Raw genomic sequence first — 13,858 nt, forward strand, 5'->3', positions numbered from 1 at the left:
GGTTAATTCTTATTTTAATCTCGGATTCGGGTTAGCCCTAACCCTAACCTTCGGGTTGTCGGGCTTATCGGGCGGGTTACACTATTTGAACTAAAATCGAAAATGAATACTTACATTCGATAAAACGGGTCAAGTCGTCAACCGGATCCGGATTCGTTAGAATGGGTCAACCGGATGAGCATTGAGCACATTAAAATTAAACAAATGCAATTGCAACGGTTCGATTTCGGTTCGAATTTAATTCGGTTCGGTGTTCGGTTCGGTTTAAGACCCCCAAATTTTAACATTTTCTTAAGCGACAAGACGGTCAAGGGGTGTCGCGACTTAACGGGGCGTCGTAATAACTATGCATGAAAGATCACATAACTCAAATCCAAAATCTAATATCTAAATATTAAATACCAACATAACAAATTAACAATTTATAGGTGACTTCATCTGATCTTTAGTATTTTTTTTTATCACTAGGTACATCTTTAAATAAAATTTTAATAAATATATAAATATAAATATATATTATATATAATTAATTAATTAATATATATATATATATATATATATATATATATATATATATNGGGGGGGGGGGGGGGGGGGGGGATAGACTTGTTGGGTTTTTAAATCTTTTCGAAATTGAGTGACTTTGAAAATTAAGGCCTCCAGACTACTCCTTAGAGTAATGTTCAAATTCTAAGTCAAAAGCGAGTTTAGTAAGTAAACAACAGATTAAATGTTGTTAACGAACCTTTTTTTGTATTTTAGGTGCACTTTTTTGTTGTCAAATAATTAGCGTAATATGTGAATGCAATAAAGTAAATGCAGTAAAGTAAAGAGAGATAGTGATTTTTATAGTGGTTCGTCAATTGTCTACTTTACTCTACTCCTAGAACATGTAGGAAGTTCCACTATGTATTTTCACCCTAATACAAAGTGGTGAAAACTTGTGCTTTGATCACAAAGCGAGCCACAAGTCTCAATAGATTTTCAAAAGTTTGAATACTTGCTACTCTTCCTCTATATACTCCTCAAAGGCTCTAAGTAGAGGTCTGGTCAGTTGAACAAAGTTGTGTTGTTTTCTTCCAATTTGGTTGACTTAGCTTCTTGGTGTTGATCTTTGAATTTGTCTGAGTTGTGTGTTCTTGATATTGACGTGAAAGCCTTTAGCGGTTTATCTCTCACATTGGCATACTAAATTGCACTTGAAAACTTTTTGTTCGCTCTTTTGAATTTGTGATTTGTCCATTGGAGGGAAACAAAATTCAAACAGGGAGTCTTTGTCCAATATGTAATGACCAACGGATAGTGCATTGTTTGTCCTTTTTTGTATGAATTTTAGTTGTTATATGACTTTGAGCTCCTTAAAGCATGGCATTTTTTCCTTTTGCTTTTTGTCTTAGCTAAAAGTAGAAAACCTACCTTGATATGGTGTACCTAGAATTTATAAAATCTTGGTAGCACAAAACAACTTTTAGGAGCATCCTCAATCACTTCATGCTTTACTCAAGGATACTTGATTGTATCTCTAGTAGTCTTCTTCATTCCTTCCCATATAAATAACTAGTCTCTAGTCTTCTTCATTCCTTCCCATATAAATAACTAGAATGAAAAAAAGGGTTGCTTAGTCATCCAAATGGTGAGAGATTACTCTTCGGTCTCTGAACTATTCAAATAACTTACTATTCGGCCATTATCAACCACTATATACCATTCAGCCATTTACAATATAGTATCTGTTCATTGTTGCAGTTGGGCTTCCCAATTTCTGGAGTTGGGCTCCCAGGTTTTAGTAGGGTGTGAGTTGGGCTCCGTATGCATGCGCATAGTAAAGGGGAGGATTGAGTAAAAGGATGCTCGTGCGACTCACGATTTACATCCTCAAATAGCTCTAGGGGCGCGGAGCTGGATGATAGAAGTAGCTGGATGATAGAAGTAGTTTGCCAAAAAAAAACATCACCTACTAAAATAAGCAAAGAGAGTAAATTAATTAGCTTATGATACTTACAAATTTCACTTTTGATTCTACAACTATTGTGACATTGTCATATTTAGTCATCAAATTTTCATTTGACAACGCATAGTCTTACAATTTTATTGTTATTGTCACATTTAATCTTCTACGGGTTAAGTATTATAATTTTCATTAAATTAAAATAATTTGATAATTTTACAATCTTATTATTATGTTCCTATTGCTAAAAAAAATGTTTATAAACAATGCATAAGTAATATAATACTCCGTAATTTGAGAGGCATTCTTTATGATTTTTTTTTTAATGTTCTAGAGTTTATTATGTCATTTATAAGCATTAATAGAATATTAAAATTAAGAAATTACCTAATTTTCCTAAAAATTAAAGTTAACTGATAAAATTGTAATAAGGGAACAAATATGACAAAAATTAATAAAATAGTATGACTAGATTTGATCAAAGTAAAAGTTAAGGATGGATAACACCACAATAGTAGTGTGACTAAAAATGAAATTTTATTGTTTGTTAAAATAAGCCCTAAACAGTTCATAAGTTAAGAATACATAATTGATTGCATACTAGCTATATAAACTTGCATGTACAAATAAGATTTCGTTCAACCGAATGAAAGTATTAGGTAATTAATGCATAATCAAACATATATCATATATCATATATCATAAATTCATAATTCGTGGTGCATAATCTGATTTTAGTTAGTATTAATTTAAATATTTGTACTCAATTTTTTTTTTTTAATATTGGCCACCCTTATACTACATTTTTTTTTACATAAATAAGACTATTTTATCAAAGTTGTAATCCCACTCTTATACAATAACTTCTACGTGTACATGACTTTTTTTTTATAGAGTTTTAAATAACATTTGAGAAATTTTAATTAAACCTATGTTGTGATTTATAATTTCCTATGCATTCTCATCAAGTCTTTGCATTAAAGTACGAGCACTATATATTAAAAAAAATCATTTTATAATATAGTAATGTATGACCTTCTAACATGTATGAATTTACAGTGAGGTGCTTAATAGGAGATAATTTTTTTACTTTTCTTTCTTTAATAAAATCATGACGCGTAGTAATGGTAGTATAATTCATAATTCTCTTTGAGAATACAATCCCTAATGCAATCTTAGTCACATAAGCCCACACCCAATTGGGGTAATGATTTGATGATTATATGACCTATGAATTAGTTTTTTTTCTTTTTTTTTTTTTGAGTTGTGGAGTTTGTACACCTTTACTTAAAAATTTTTAAGTTTGATGCTTGAGTCAAGATTGTGGAAAGGTTTTCGATTTTGATGTTTGAGAACTCTTACAATGCAATGGAAGGACATAACGAAGAAGTTAAATATTTTGTTTATGATTATGTATTTTCCAAAATTAGGATAGAAAGAAAACAAAAAGGTTGATTTCACCACTACAAACAGAATCTAAAGCATGGCGAACCACATAGGTGTTGAACTTATGACTTTTTCCTTAAGAAACAAAGGCTCTATCCACTAAGCTATAGGCACCACATAGAACAAATCCAATTAAAGTAATTAAAAAGCCTATACAATACTTTAGGTGAAGAGAATAGAAAATGCACCATATAAGGGTCGAACCTATGACTTTCTACTTAAGAAACAGACAATCTATCCACTGAGCTACAAGCGCTTTATTATATAAATATATCAAGTTACAAGGTTAACGTTTTTTGTATTGATATTTTAGATCTCTTTACGTTTCAAATGTATGGGAACCCCTTGATATTGGATTGTGAGATTGTTAGGATTGTTTAAGAATAAATCTACATTGGTATCGTTTTGCTTGGTCAAACGTTTGTGATTTTGCAGCTGGTGGTGGAAGGTTAAGTTGTCACTGTGGTGAGATTTGGGTTAATAATGAGTGGGTTTTGGTTGATGAATGAGAGTGAGATAAGGTGTGATGGTGAGATTTATTTTTAATGGTTTGGTTGAGGAAGAAGGGATTTGGCCATTTGGGTTACTTAGAAATTTGGGTGGATCTAATTGAGTGCTTAATTGCTTCATTTGGTGAGGAAAAGTTATTTTTGGTAATTGTGATGATAATCAAGCAATTTTTCTTGAGATGGAAGTGTGACTTGATTAGATTGATCTGATTGTATTATTTTAATTGATGTCTCAACTAATATAAAAATTTAAATTAATAGTTAGATGACATTATATATTTACTAGTATTTTCGCCCGTGCGTTGCACGGAATGGATTTGTTATAATATTTAAAGAATATTTGGATCAATATACAATTATATGTATTATAACATCGAATATTATATAGCGCAATTGATGAAATTGATTTGATCAATTATGTTTTCTGATGTTTTCCTTTGAATTAGAACAAATAATTGTCCAATTACCCGGGCGTGGATAAATTTTTTTTATTATATATTGAGATAATAAAAATAAAGATGAAATTATAAAAAATTCTAATATTGAACGTGTACATTTATTTGATTATAAGATTAGTACAAAAATATTACTCAATTAATTGAATAATATATGACTTGTTTGTCTAAAATTATCTTAAACAGATCTATAAGTAATATGACTTATATAATTATATTATGACTTATATAATTATATTATTACTAAAATAAATATGAGAAAATGAGAAATAAATTAATTGTAATTATTATAAAAATAAATTCAACGACCAATGCTTAATTTAATTATCATAATAATTATTAGGCAATTATTATTAGTCAATTACACTAATATATGTGTAATTATACTTTTATACTTTAAGTATATTCATTTTCCCCATATTGCATTTATTTTTATCTTCCTCCTCCATATTTGAATGAATTAATTTTGATTATTATAAAAATCTAACAACCCATGTTCAATTAATTTTTTTAAAGTTTAAATAACTTAGAGTTTTCAAAAGGAAAGTATAATTAACTATTAAAGTTTTTAAATAATTTTCAGTCAATTAGTAATATCTTTTTCTTTTCCCGATAAATGATTTTACTTTTATTAATAGTGTTGATACGTGAGTATACATATTATCAATTTATAGATATTAGTTAATTTGTATTTTACATTTTCTTAACAAATAAGCTTTATTAATTATTTGACCAATAAAATATTTCATTAATTGACTACAAAAGTTTAGGCGGGGAATGAAATAGCAGGATTTTACTTTTATATATAGTATAGAATATAGATTACGATCTTTTTATATTTTAAATCAATTAGTAATATCATTTTTCTCGGAATAATGGTCAAATAAACCACTGAACTACACACAAAACTGCAATTAGGCCATCGAACTAAAAAAGAATGCAATTGAATTCCTGAACTATATAAACTCATGCAATTAAGTACAAATTGACATGTTTTTTTTTTAAAAAAAAAGAGTCCAAATTGACCTGTTTACCTACAATTGTGATGACATGGTGGTTACTAATTTTAAAATAAACTTTTTAAATAATTTTAATTAAAATAATTAAATAATAATAATAATAATAATAATAATAAAATTAAAAAAAAAACAGACGTCTTCGGCAGTTCTTCTATTTTTTTATTTTTTTTTTAATTATTAGTGCCGATTGTTATGTGTAAATTAAAATCAGGCAACCTTATCTAGGAAAAATGAAAAGAATTACGTAGTAATATTTACCTAATTTTCGTTCTGTTTTTAATTGATGATGTAGAATATTATTATTGAAATATTTCCGTTTCATTTTTAATTTCCGTTCCTTTTTTAATTTATCTTTAATATTGTTTATAATATGCCTTTATTATTTATGATGTAGAATGTTTTCCTTTTTTAATTAAATTGCAATGATATGACCATTTCCTTTTTCATTTTAGTTAATTATGGATATTTTTTTTTTATTTACAGTCAATTATTAATATTCATTTCCTTTTATATACTCAATCAATTAGTAACATCAGATTCATTTTTAGTCGATTTTTTTTTTCAATTAATTAGTCAATTAGAATAATAGATCCACTGGTATTTTTACCTAATTTCTGTTCTATTTTTAATTAATGATGTAGAATATTATTATTGAAATACTTTCATTCTATTTTTAATTTACCTTTACTATTGTTTAAAATTTAAAATATGCATTTACTATTCTTATGTTTTTATATATAGTATAGATTAATATTATGCTAATTATGACGTCCATGTATTATGAATAAGTATGGTAATTAAGGAGTATATATTATAATTAAAAAATAATGTATATTTTCATTTCGTTTAATTATGGACGTTTTAATTTTCTTTAATTATGTCCGTAATATGTGTACCATTAATTTCTTTAATTGATTAGATAAAATTACGGCAAGTATAAAAAACCGTTTAGTAAAAGTATAATGTTTGAACTAATTTCTCAATGACCATAATTATTAAGATTTTATTCCAAAGTAACCATTAGCATAATTTTATATGTGTAATAATCTGTGAATTGAAATAATTTACATAATTGTATGGACGTAATAATATGTGAATTAGCATAATAATACGTGAATTGAAATAATTATCATAATTTTGTTAATCTCCTCTAATTATGGATGTAATATGTGTATTAGATTTGATAAAATTTATATTACGAACAACAATATTAATTCATTTGTTGTCATAATTTTTAAGATTTTATTCAAAAGTAATCAAATGAAATGCACGGGTAATTGACATTATCTGAAGTAAAAATATATAAAATTATCGTAAGAATGAAATCTCTATGTTTAATGACCATAATAAATTTAGATGTTAAATATAGTGTAATTACCACGGATTATTTAGATGGTAAATAGTATATGGTAATTACCTATATAGATTAGCATATTAAATGGATTAACATATGGAACAATGTTATAAAAAAGGAAGGAAGCCTTTTAGATAAAATATATTAGGAATAATATCAATTAAATAAAATATCATAGGAATTTCTCAATTCTATATTTATAATTACCTTTATAAACAGATTTAATAGGAAAATTTAGTTACAAACTTATATTAAGAGTTATGGATTATTATTATTATATTATTATTATTATTAGGAAAATTATATTAAGAATTTTAGATTATTATTACTACGGAATATTATATTATTATTGTTATTATTATTATTATTATTATTATTATATTAACACAATAGATTTTAAATCGAGGCTACAAAATTTAATATTATTATTTCATTTATTCAAGTATAGTAATCACCATTTTTTAACTAATAAGTGTGAATTAGTATTGTGCAATTAATGATAAAGATTAATAATAATTGGAATCAACAATCAATGATACAATGACCCATGTTTAGCTTCCAATGCACCATTTTTTATAAAATGAAGAATTGGAATGGTAAAACGAACAATTGGAATGAATAATTGATGATTTATTCAAGTATAGTAACCACTATTTTTACCAAATTACATAAGCATCCGTAAATGGGGAAGATCAAGATTGCAAATTCTACAATATATAGATGAGCATCCGTAGATTGCTAGTTATTTTGCACAGTACAACTAAAAAGATGGATAGTTAAATAAGGTATTATCATTCAAAATCTTGTAATACAAAGTTACAATACAATGTTTTTCCATTAGAAATTACCAATCAAAGTAATGTGATTAAAATATATAATTATAGAAAACATTTGATTGTTCACTACAATCACTCTGAAAATTGTAATTTTACATACGTGATACGCCCATGGCAAAATTGGCCTATCTACTTGAAACCTTATCAGCAAAAATTAAAGCATATTGAGCTGTTAAAATCAAACTAAATCACAGTACTACAAAATACTCTATGGAATGCAGACTACACCATAAGGATCTTCAACATGCAGAATGAATCAACTAAAAATTAAATCATACCGCATACCATAACAATTCTACGCGTGTTAAAGTTCGATCTTCGACTTCGTAGAATTATAGATTATAGATCTCTAACTAATAGTGAGAGCACAGATATTGGTACGTTGTGAGAGAAGAGTCATTTCTCATCATTATATAGTGGAGGATAAACATAATATGGAAGATTTTTCAAAAGGAAAGTATAATTAATTTTAATTTTATGTAAATATAGATGATAGACATGTAAAAATTTTACTACAATATTATATAATTTTTTCATGACATGTAAAAATTTTACTACAATATTATATAATTTTTTCATTACATGTAAAAATTTTACTACAATATTATATAATTTTTTCATTCCATGTAAAAATTTTACTACAATATTATATAATTTTTTCATTCTATGTAAAAATTTTACTACAATATTATATAATTTTTTCATTCTATGTAAAAATTTTACTACAATATTATATAATTTTTTCATTCTAATATAGTTAATTACATGTCAATTATATAAATATATATAGATATATAGATATAGATGTAGATTATCATATCACTAATCACTAATCACCAATTAATTAATTAATATCAATATCAATCTATATAAATATAAATATTAATATATAACAGTATTACCATATCACTAATCACCAATCACCAATTAATTAAAATATATATATATATATATATATATATTAATATTAATTAATATTAATATATAACAATATTACCATATCACTAATCACCAATCACCAATTAATTATTCTTTTTTAAAATAATCACCAATTAATTAATTAATATTAGTATATATTAATATATTATATATTAATATATTAATATTAAGAATAATACCATATACCATATTATCAATTATCAATTATATATCACCAATCACCCATCACCCATTAATATTAACAATATTACCATATTATCATATTATCATTATCATATATTACCATAATAATATTATAGGATGGATAATTAATAAAATAATAAAATAATAAATAAATAAAATAAATGATTTTACCAAAATACCCCTAAGTTTTGGGGGGAAAATTTGGGAGGAGGAAATTGTTTTTATATATAGTATAGATTATTTATATATATTATCCTAAACGGTTTTATTGTTTGATGTCCTTTAATTTCGCAGAGATCTTCCATAAAGCTTCTCTGCTACTACACTATTTCTCCTTAATATAGTTGTTTGTTCTAAGGGTTAGCTGCAAACTCGTCTTGAAATTCATTGCTTAATTGTTTTGTTGAAATATTAGCAAGAAAATGGCATGTGAGTTGGTTAGTTTGAGGCAATATATTGAGTGTGGTTTACTTTCGGTTTGGATTGGGCCTAAATGGATTTGAATTCTCTTAGTTGAGAAGATAAATTTGGCATATTTATACACTTAAAATAGATAATGGGTCAATGAGAATTTGATTCATACAATATACCCATGAAATTGGGCAAAGCAAGATCTTAACAACTTCTCGACATTGAAAATAAATGTGGGTTTGGACTAATATTAATGTGTGCTATTAATGTTTTTGCACATGAAATTATCGAGTTCTTCCTTCTTAATTTAAAATATCTTTTGAATTTTTCAATTATCGTTCATTCACAGATGTCCGAACGATAGTAGTTGTATCCAAGAGATAGACTTTATATGAAAAGCAGCCATCCATGCATATTTTTTTTCCATTTGTCACAATATGTGCTATGCTCTTTATATATATATATATATATATATATATATATGACTCATTAACTTCTTTTGCCTTTAAATGTTTTCCAACAAGTTCATCGTTTACTTAAAGGTCATGATTGCAAGTGATAGTGTGTGTGGCGTTCAAATCCCACTAGAAGCATGTATGAAAAAAATGCCCAAGAATACTGGAAGGTATGTATTGAATGTCTTGTGTGCACATGATGAAGACTAGGATTTAACCGATAGGTTGATTGGGCGACTCACAATTTACCTCCGCAATGACTTTAGAGGCAGGGTTCAGTGAACTTAGGATTAGTTCGACGAAGTTGGGACCAACTAAGTTATAAAAAAAATTAAAAAGAAAAATGAACAAACAACTATTAAATTGTATCAATTCCATAGCCTACCAATTTATCAATAAAATAATATTTCACGAATCTTACAAAATAGCTATTTTGTTCATTCATATATGGACAATTATTAATTTCATTTTTACAGACGAAACTATTAAATTAAAATAGATTTAACTTGACAGTTTGGCACATTTCGTTATATAATAAAGGTAGGTTAAATTCTAGATTTAATAATCCAGTTTCACACATGAGTTGAGGTAACAGCTTGGTTGGCGTGAGTAATCATGCACTCTTCCCCCTTAAGAGAGGTTGGGTGGTCCTGCACTCTTGTCCCGGTTTCAAATTCCGTTTCTTGTATAAAAAACTATTCTCAACGACCCCGTGCCTTTTAATTGGGTTGGCCGATCCGGTGCAAATAGGGAGTTCGAATCCAATTTATCGTATAAAAGAATTGATCTCAACGGCCCCTTGATTTTTAATTGGGTTGTCTGACAAAAAAAAACATGAGTTGGGGTTTTCTCAACGAAGAAAAACTCTTTAGGAATTAAGGCAATGAAACTTAGGCCATCCTCAATAGTATGGGGTTTTTGATGAAATTTTGCAAATGTGATTAGGAAAGAGAAAATGAGAGTGAAGGAAAAAAAAAAGGAAAAAAAATAGAAAACTAAAAATAAATAAAACAAAATTACACGCTCGTCTAGGTGCGAGCAATTGATGTGCCACTATCATTCATTTACTCCACATGTGCCATGTCAACATCATACATTAACCCTAGGCTATACGAGGACCCATCGGCAAAATTTTTACGCTCATTAATCGCACGCTCTATCTGTTCTAGATAATTCCAGAAATCTGGGATTGACAAGAAGTCCTCATCAGTTTGGGTAATAGATGGTCCAACAGTTTGTTGTGGCACTACACACGACAACTCATGGCGTGGGCGTATCCCAATAAGGGCTTTAGCAGTGTCTATCAGTTTTGTCAGTTGTCATTTCAGCTTCATGTAGCAACTCGATCAATTCAAGGAACCCTACGGAAATAATGCGTGTTTTCTCGGTCACCCGTATCCTCAGATCCTATTAAAGGGTTGAAACAATTCACATTAACAATGGAAAATTCTCTCAAATGGAGTTAACTTACAATGCAAACAATCACAAACCACAGGAGATACATGAGAAAGAGTTATCAAACCAGCCCTAACTACTAAAATAGTGACCACATTCATTAAGTGATTAGGAAATTAAGAATACACCGATTAGGAACCCAGGCCGTACCCCACCCTTAGCTACACCATTAAAAACCAACAAATACATCAAATTTAATCACACTTCAAATTTAGGCACCCGCAAGTAGTTATTCACTAATTCCGCCATCTGTGCAAATCAGGTATACGCACTGTGCTGGAATTCAAGGTGCGCCACTGTGCATTTTAGTTCCTAGCCATTAACAAAAGTTTTTTTGTATGATCACAATGAGAATAAGACTAGTTGTTAACTGTATACACACAAAGCAGTTTGGGAATACCTTTTTCTTAGGACGAAGAATCTCCAAGGCCGCTCCACAACTAAACCCCCCAGAGGTGATCTCCCATTCTTCCCTTTCCTTTAACAACGTGGTATCCCATCCCACAATACATGGTAGACTGCGTGGGACTGTGCAACCACCCACCTGGACGTGGTCTACGTACAACACCTGGTGTTTTAAAATAGAACTAAGCAATAGAAGACATAAAATAGTGGCGGGAAAAAAATGTAAGTAAAGGGTTCTCATGTTAATAGAAGCAATGAGAGTTTATATCGTGAAGAATAACAGCGGGCCAGTGAATTTCTAAGTTTTCTTGGTCATCCATGTAGCTTGTGTGACAATGAGGGAGTGGATCACGTAACGATACCAATTGAGGTTATTAATCTCTTGCGTATCATCAATACTTGGAATGACATGCTGATGCACGTAGCCATTCTACATGGTGTGCACAGCGCTACTCACAATGAGCAACGAATAGTTGTGTATAAAACACTACCCCCCATCTGGGTATTCCTACAACAACAAATCCACTTCTACAAGTGTGATTGCGTAATCCGACTTGCCAAACAAACCACCCCAGTTATTTAGGATCACACTCTTCTCATGCTTTACCCGATCAGTAATGACTTTAGGACCACGTGGTAGGCCCAACACTACCTCCAAAACCTCCTCATTGACCTCCAGTGCACACCCATTCGGTAAATTCACTGACATGGGATGCAGATCTAGATTTGAGAGCAACCAATTACCTAGGCGGCGCAACGGGGTGTCCGTGATTTGTAAATTCAGCATTAAGTCAAACCACATGCCTATGATAGTGCGACACTGACCGGCCGTTAGAAGTTTATTTGCCTCCACAAAGGTTTTGGCCATTGCACGTGTATGCATACTGTGAAAGGTGGCAACCAGATCTAGAATTTCAACATTTTGAGTGGTTGCATCGTTTGATTCGTTCTTGACCTGGGGCATATTAGTTCCTGCGCCACAGTGGTTAAAATGTAAGAGGATGCACAGTTTTAAAAATTTAGAGTGCATAGTAGTTCATTCTCCATTGCACAGTTCTAAGTGGGATAATAACTTGAGATTACGCACTAGAGATTCATGAAAAAAACTACGAGAATATATAAATAAAACACATCGTATAAGGGATTTACCAAACAAGGACATCCAGAAACTAGCAAACCAATTATATAACGCATCATACCCCTTCCTTTTTATTACCGCTAGTTGTAGCATCTGCACAAAAGACCCCTACTGCTTGCTCAGTCCTTAATAACCAGTAACACCCCCCCCCTCCCCGCTGAAATTATATTCTAATTAAACAATTGAAAAACCAAACTAGAGAACCATTAATAAACTAAAAACCCATTAACAAAACATAAACAAAGCATAACGTATTTGGAAATTGTCACACTAGTAGTAGCGTTGGCACTGTGGCATAAGGGACCAGAATAGCTTTATAGTTGTATAAAATGATAAGCTTTTTAAATTACAGTGATCATTCATGATGAAATTCAGAAAGAGTCGTGCTTTGAGAAATTTTAAGCTTTCCACTTTAAGGAATTATGCATCTCTATATTAGTGTTCGTATGTTTTCTTGAACATGCATCATCATGCTAGAAAAGTTTTACAAATTTAAAAAGCACAGAAGTTCATTCACCATTGCATAGTTCTTAACATACGCATACCCCCCTCCCCACCACAGTTATGTATATATGTATGTACACACACACACACACACACACACATATATATATATATATATATATTCGGCCTCATCAGGTTCCTTGTCAGCGCGAGGTTCTTCAGCTTACGCTGAGCATTCCACTATGAAGTCTGCCAATGCCTAGGCTTTAATCAAGGGTCTAGGAAGGTACTCAAGCCCATATTGAGTGAGCTTGACTTACCACATGATCAATTTGTCGGACGAGTTCAGACACTACAAGATGCTAGCTTGCGGCCAGTCTGTCAAAACTCTAACATGATATGCATAGAAGTAGGGCACCAACTTCCGGACAGTCACAATCAATGCGAAAACCAATTTCTCTAATGGCGTGTACCTTATTTTTGCGCCTTTGAGTGTTCACTCTACATAGTAGACCAGTGTTATATTTTATCCTCATCGCACACTAAAACTGATCTGACTGCTTTCTGAGAAGCGGCCAAGTACAAGAACAATGTTTCTCCCTCCTTGGGCTTAAACAGCAAGGGAGGGGTCAACAAGTATTTCTTTAATTTCCCAAAGGCAATTTGGCACTCTTCCGTCCACTAAAACCCTTTTCGCCTCTTCATGGCCTCGAAGAACGATAAGGCATGATTGGCTGACTTGGACAGGAACCGGCTGAGAGCCGCCAACCGTCCAGTCAAGCGTTGGATTTCCTTCAAGTTCTTTGGTGGTTGCATATCCAAAATTGCTTTGACCTTCTCGGGATTAGGCTCAATGTCGCT

This window comes from Ipomoea triloba, chromosome 1, assembly GCF_003576645.1.
Source record: "Ipomoea triloba cultivar NCNSP0323 chromosome 1, ASM357664v1".
Lineage (NCBI taxonomy): Eukaryota > Viridiplantae > Streptophyta > Magnoliopsida > Solanales > Convolvulaceae > Ipomoea > Ipomoea triloba.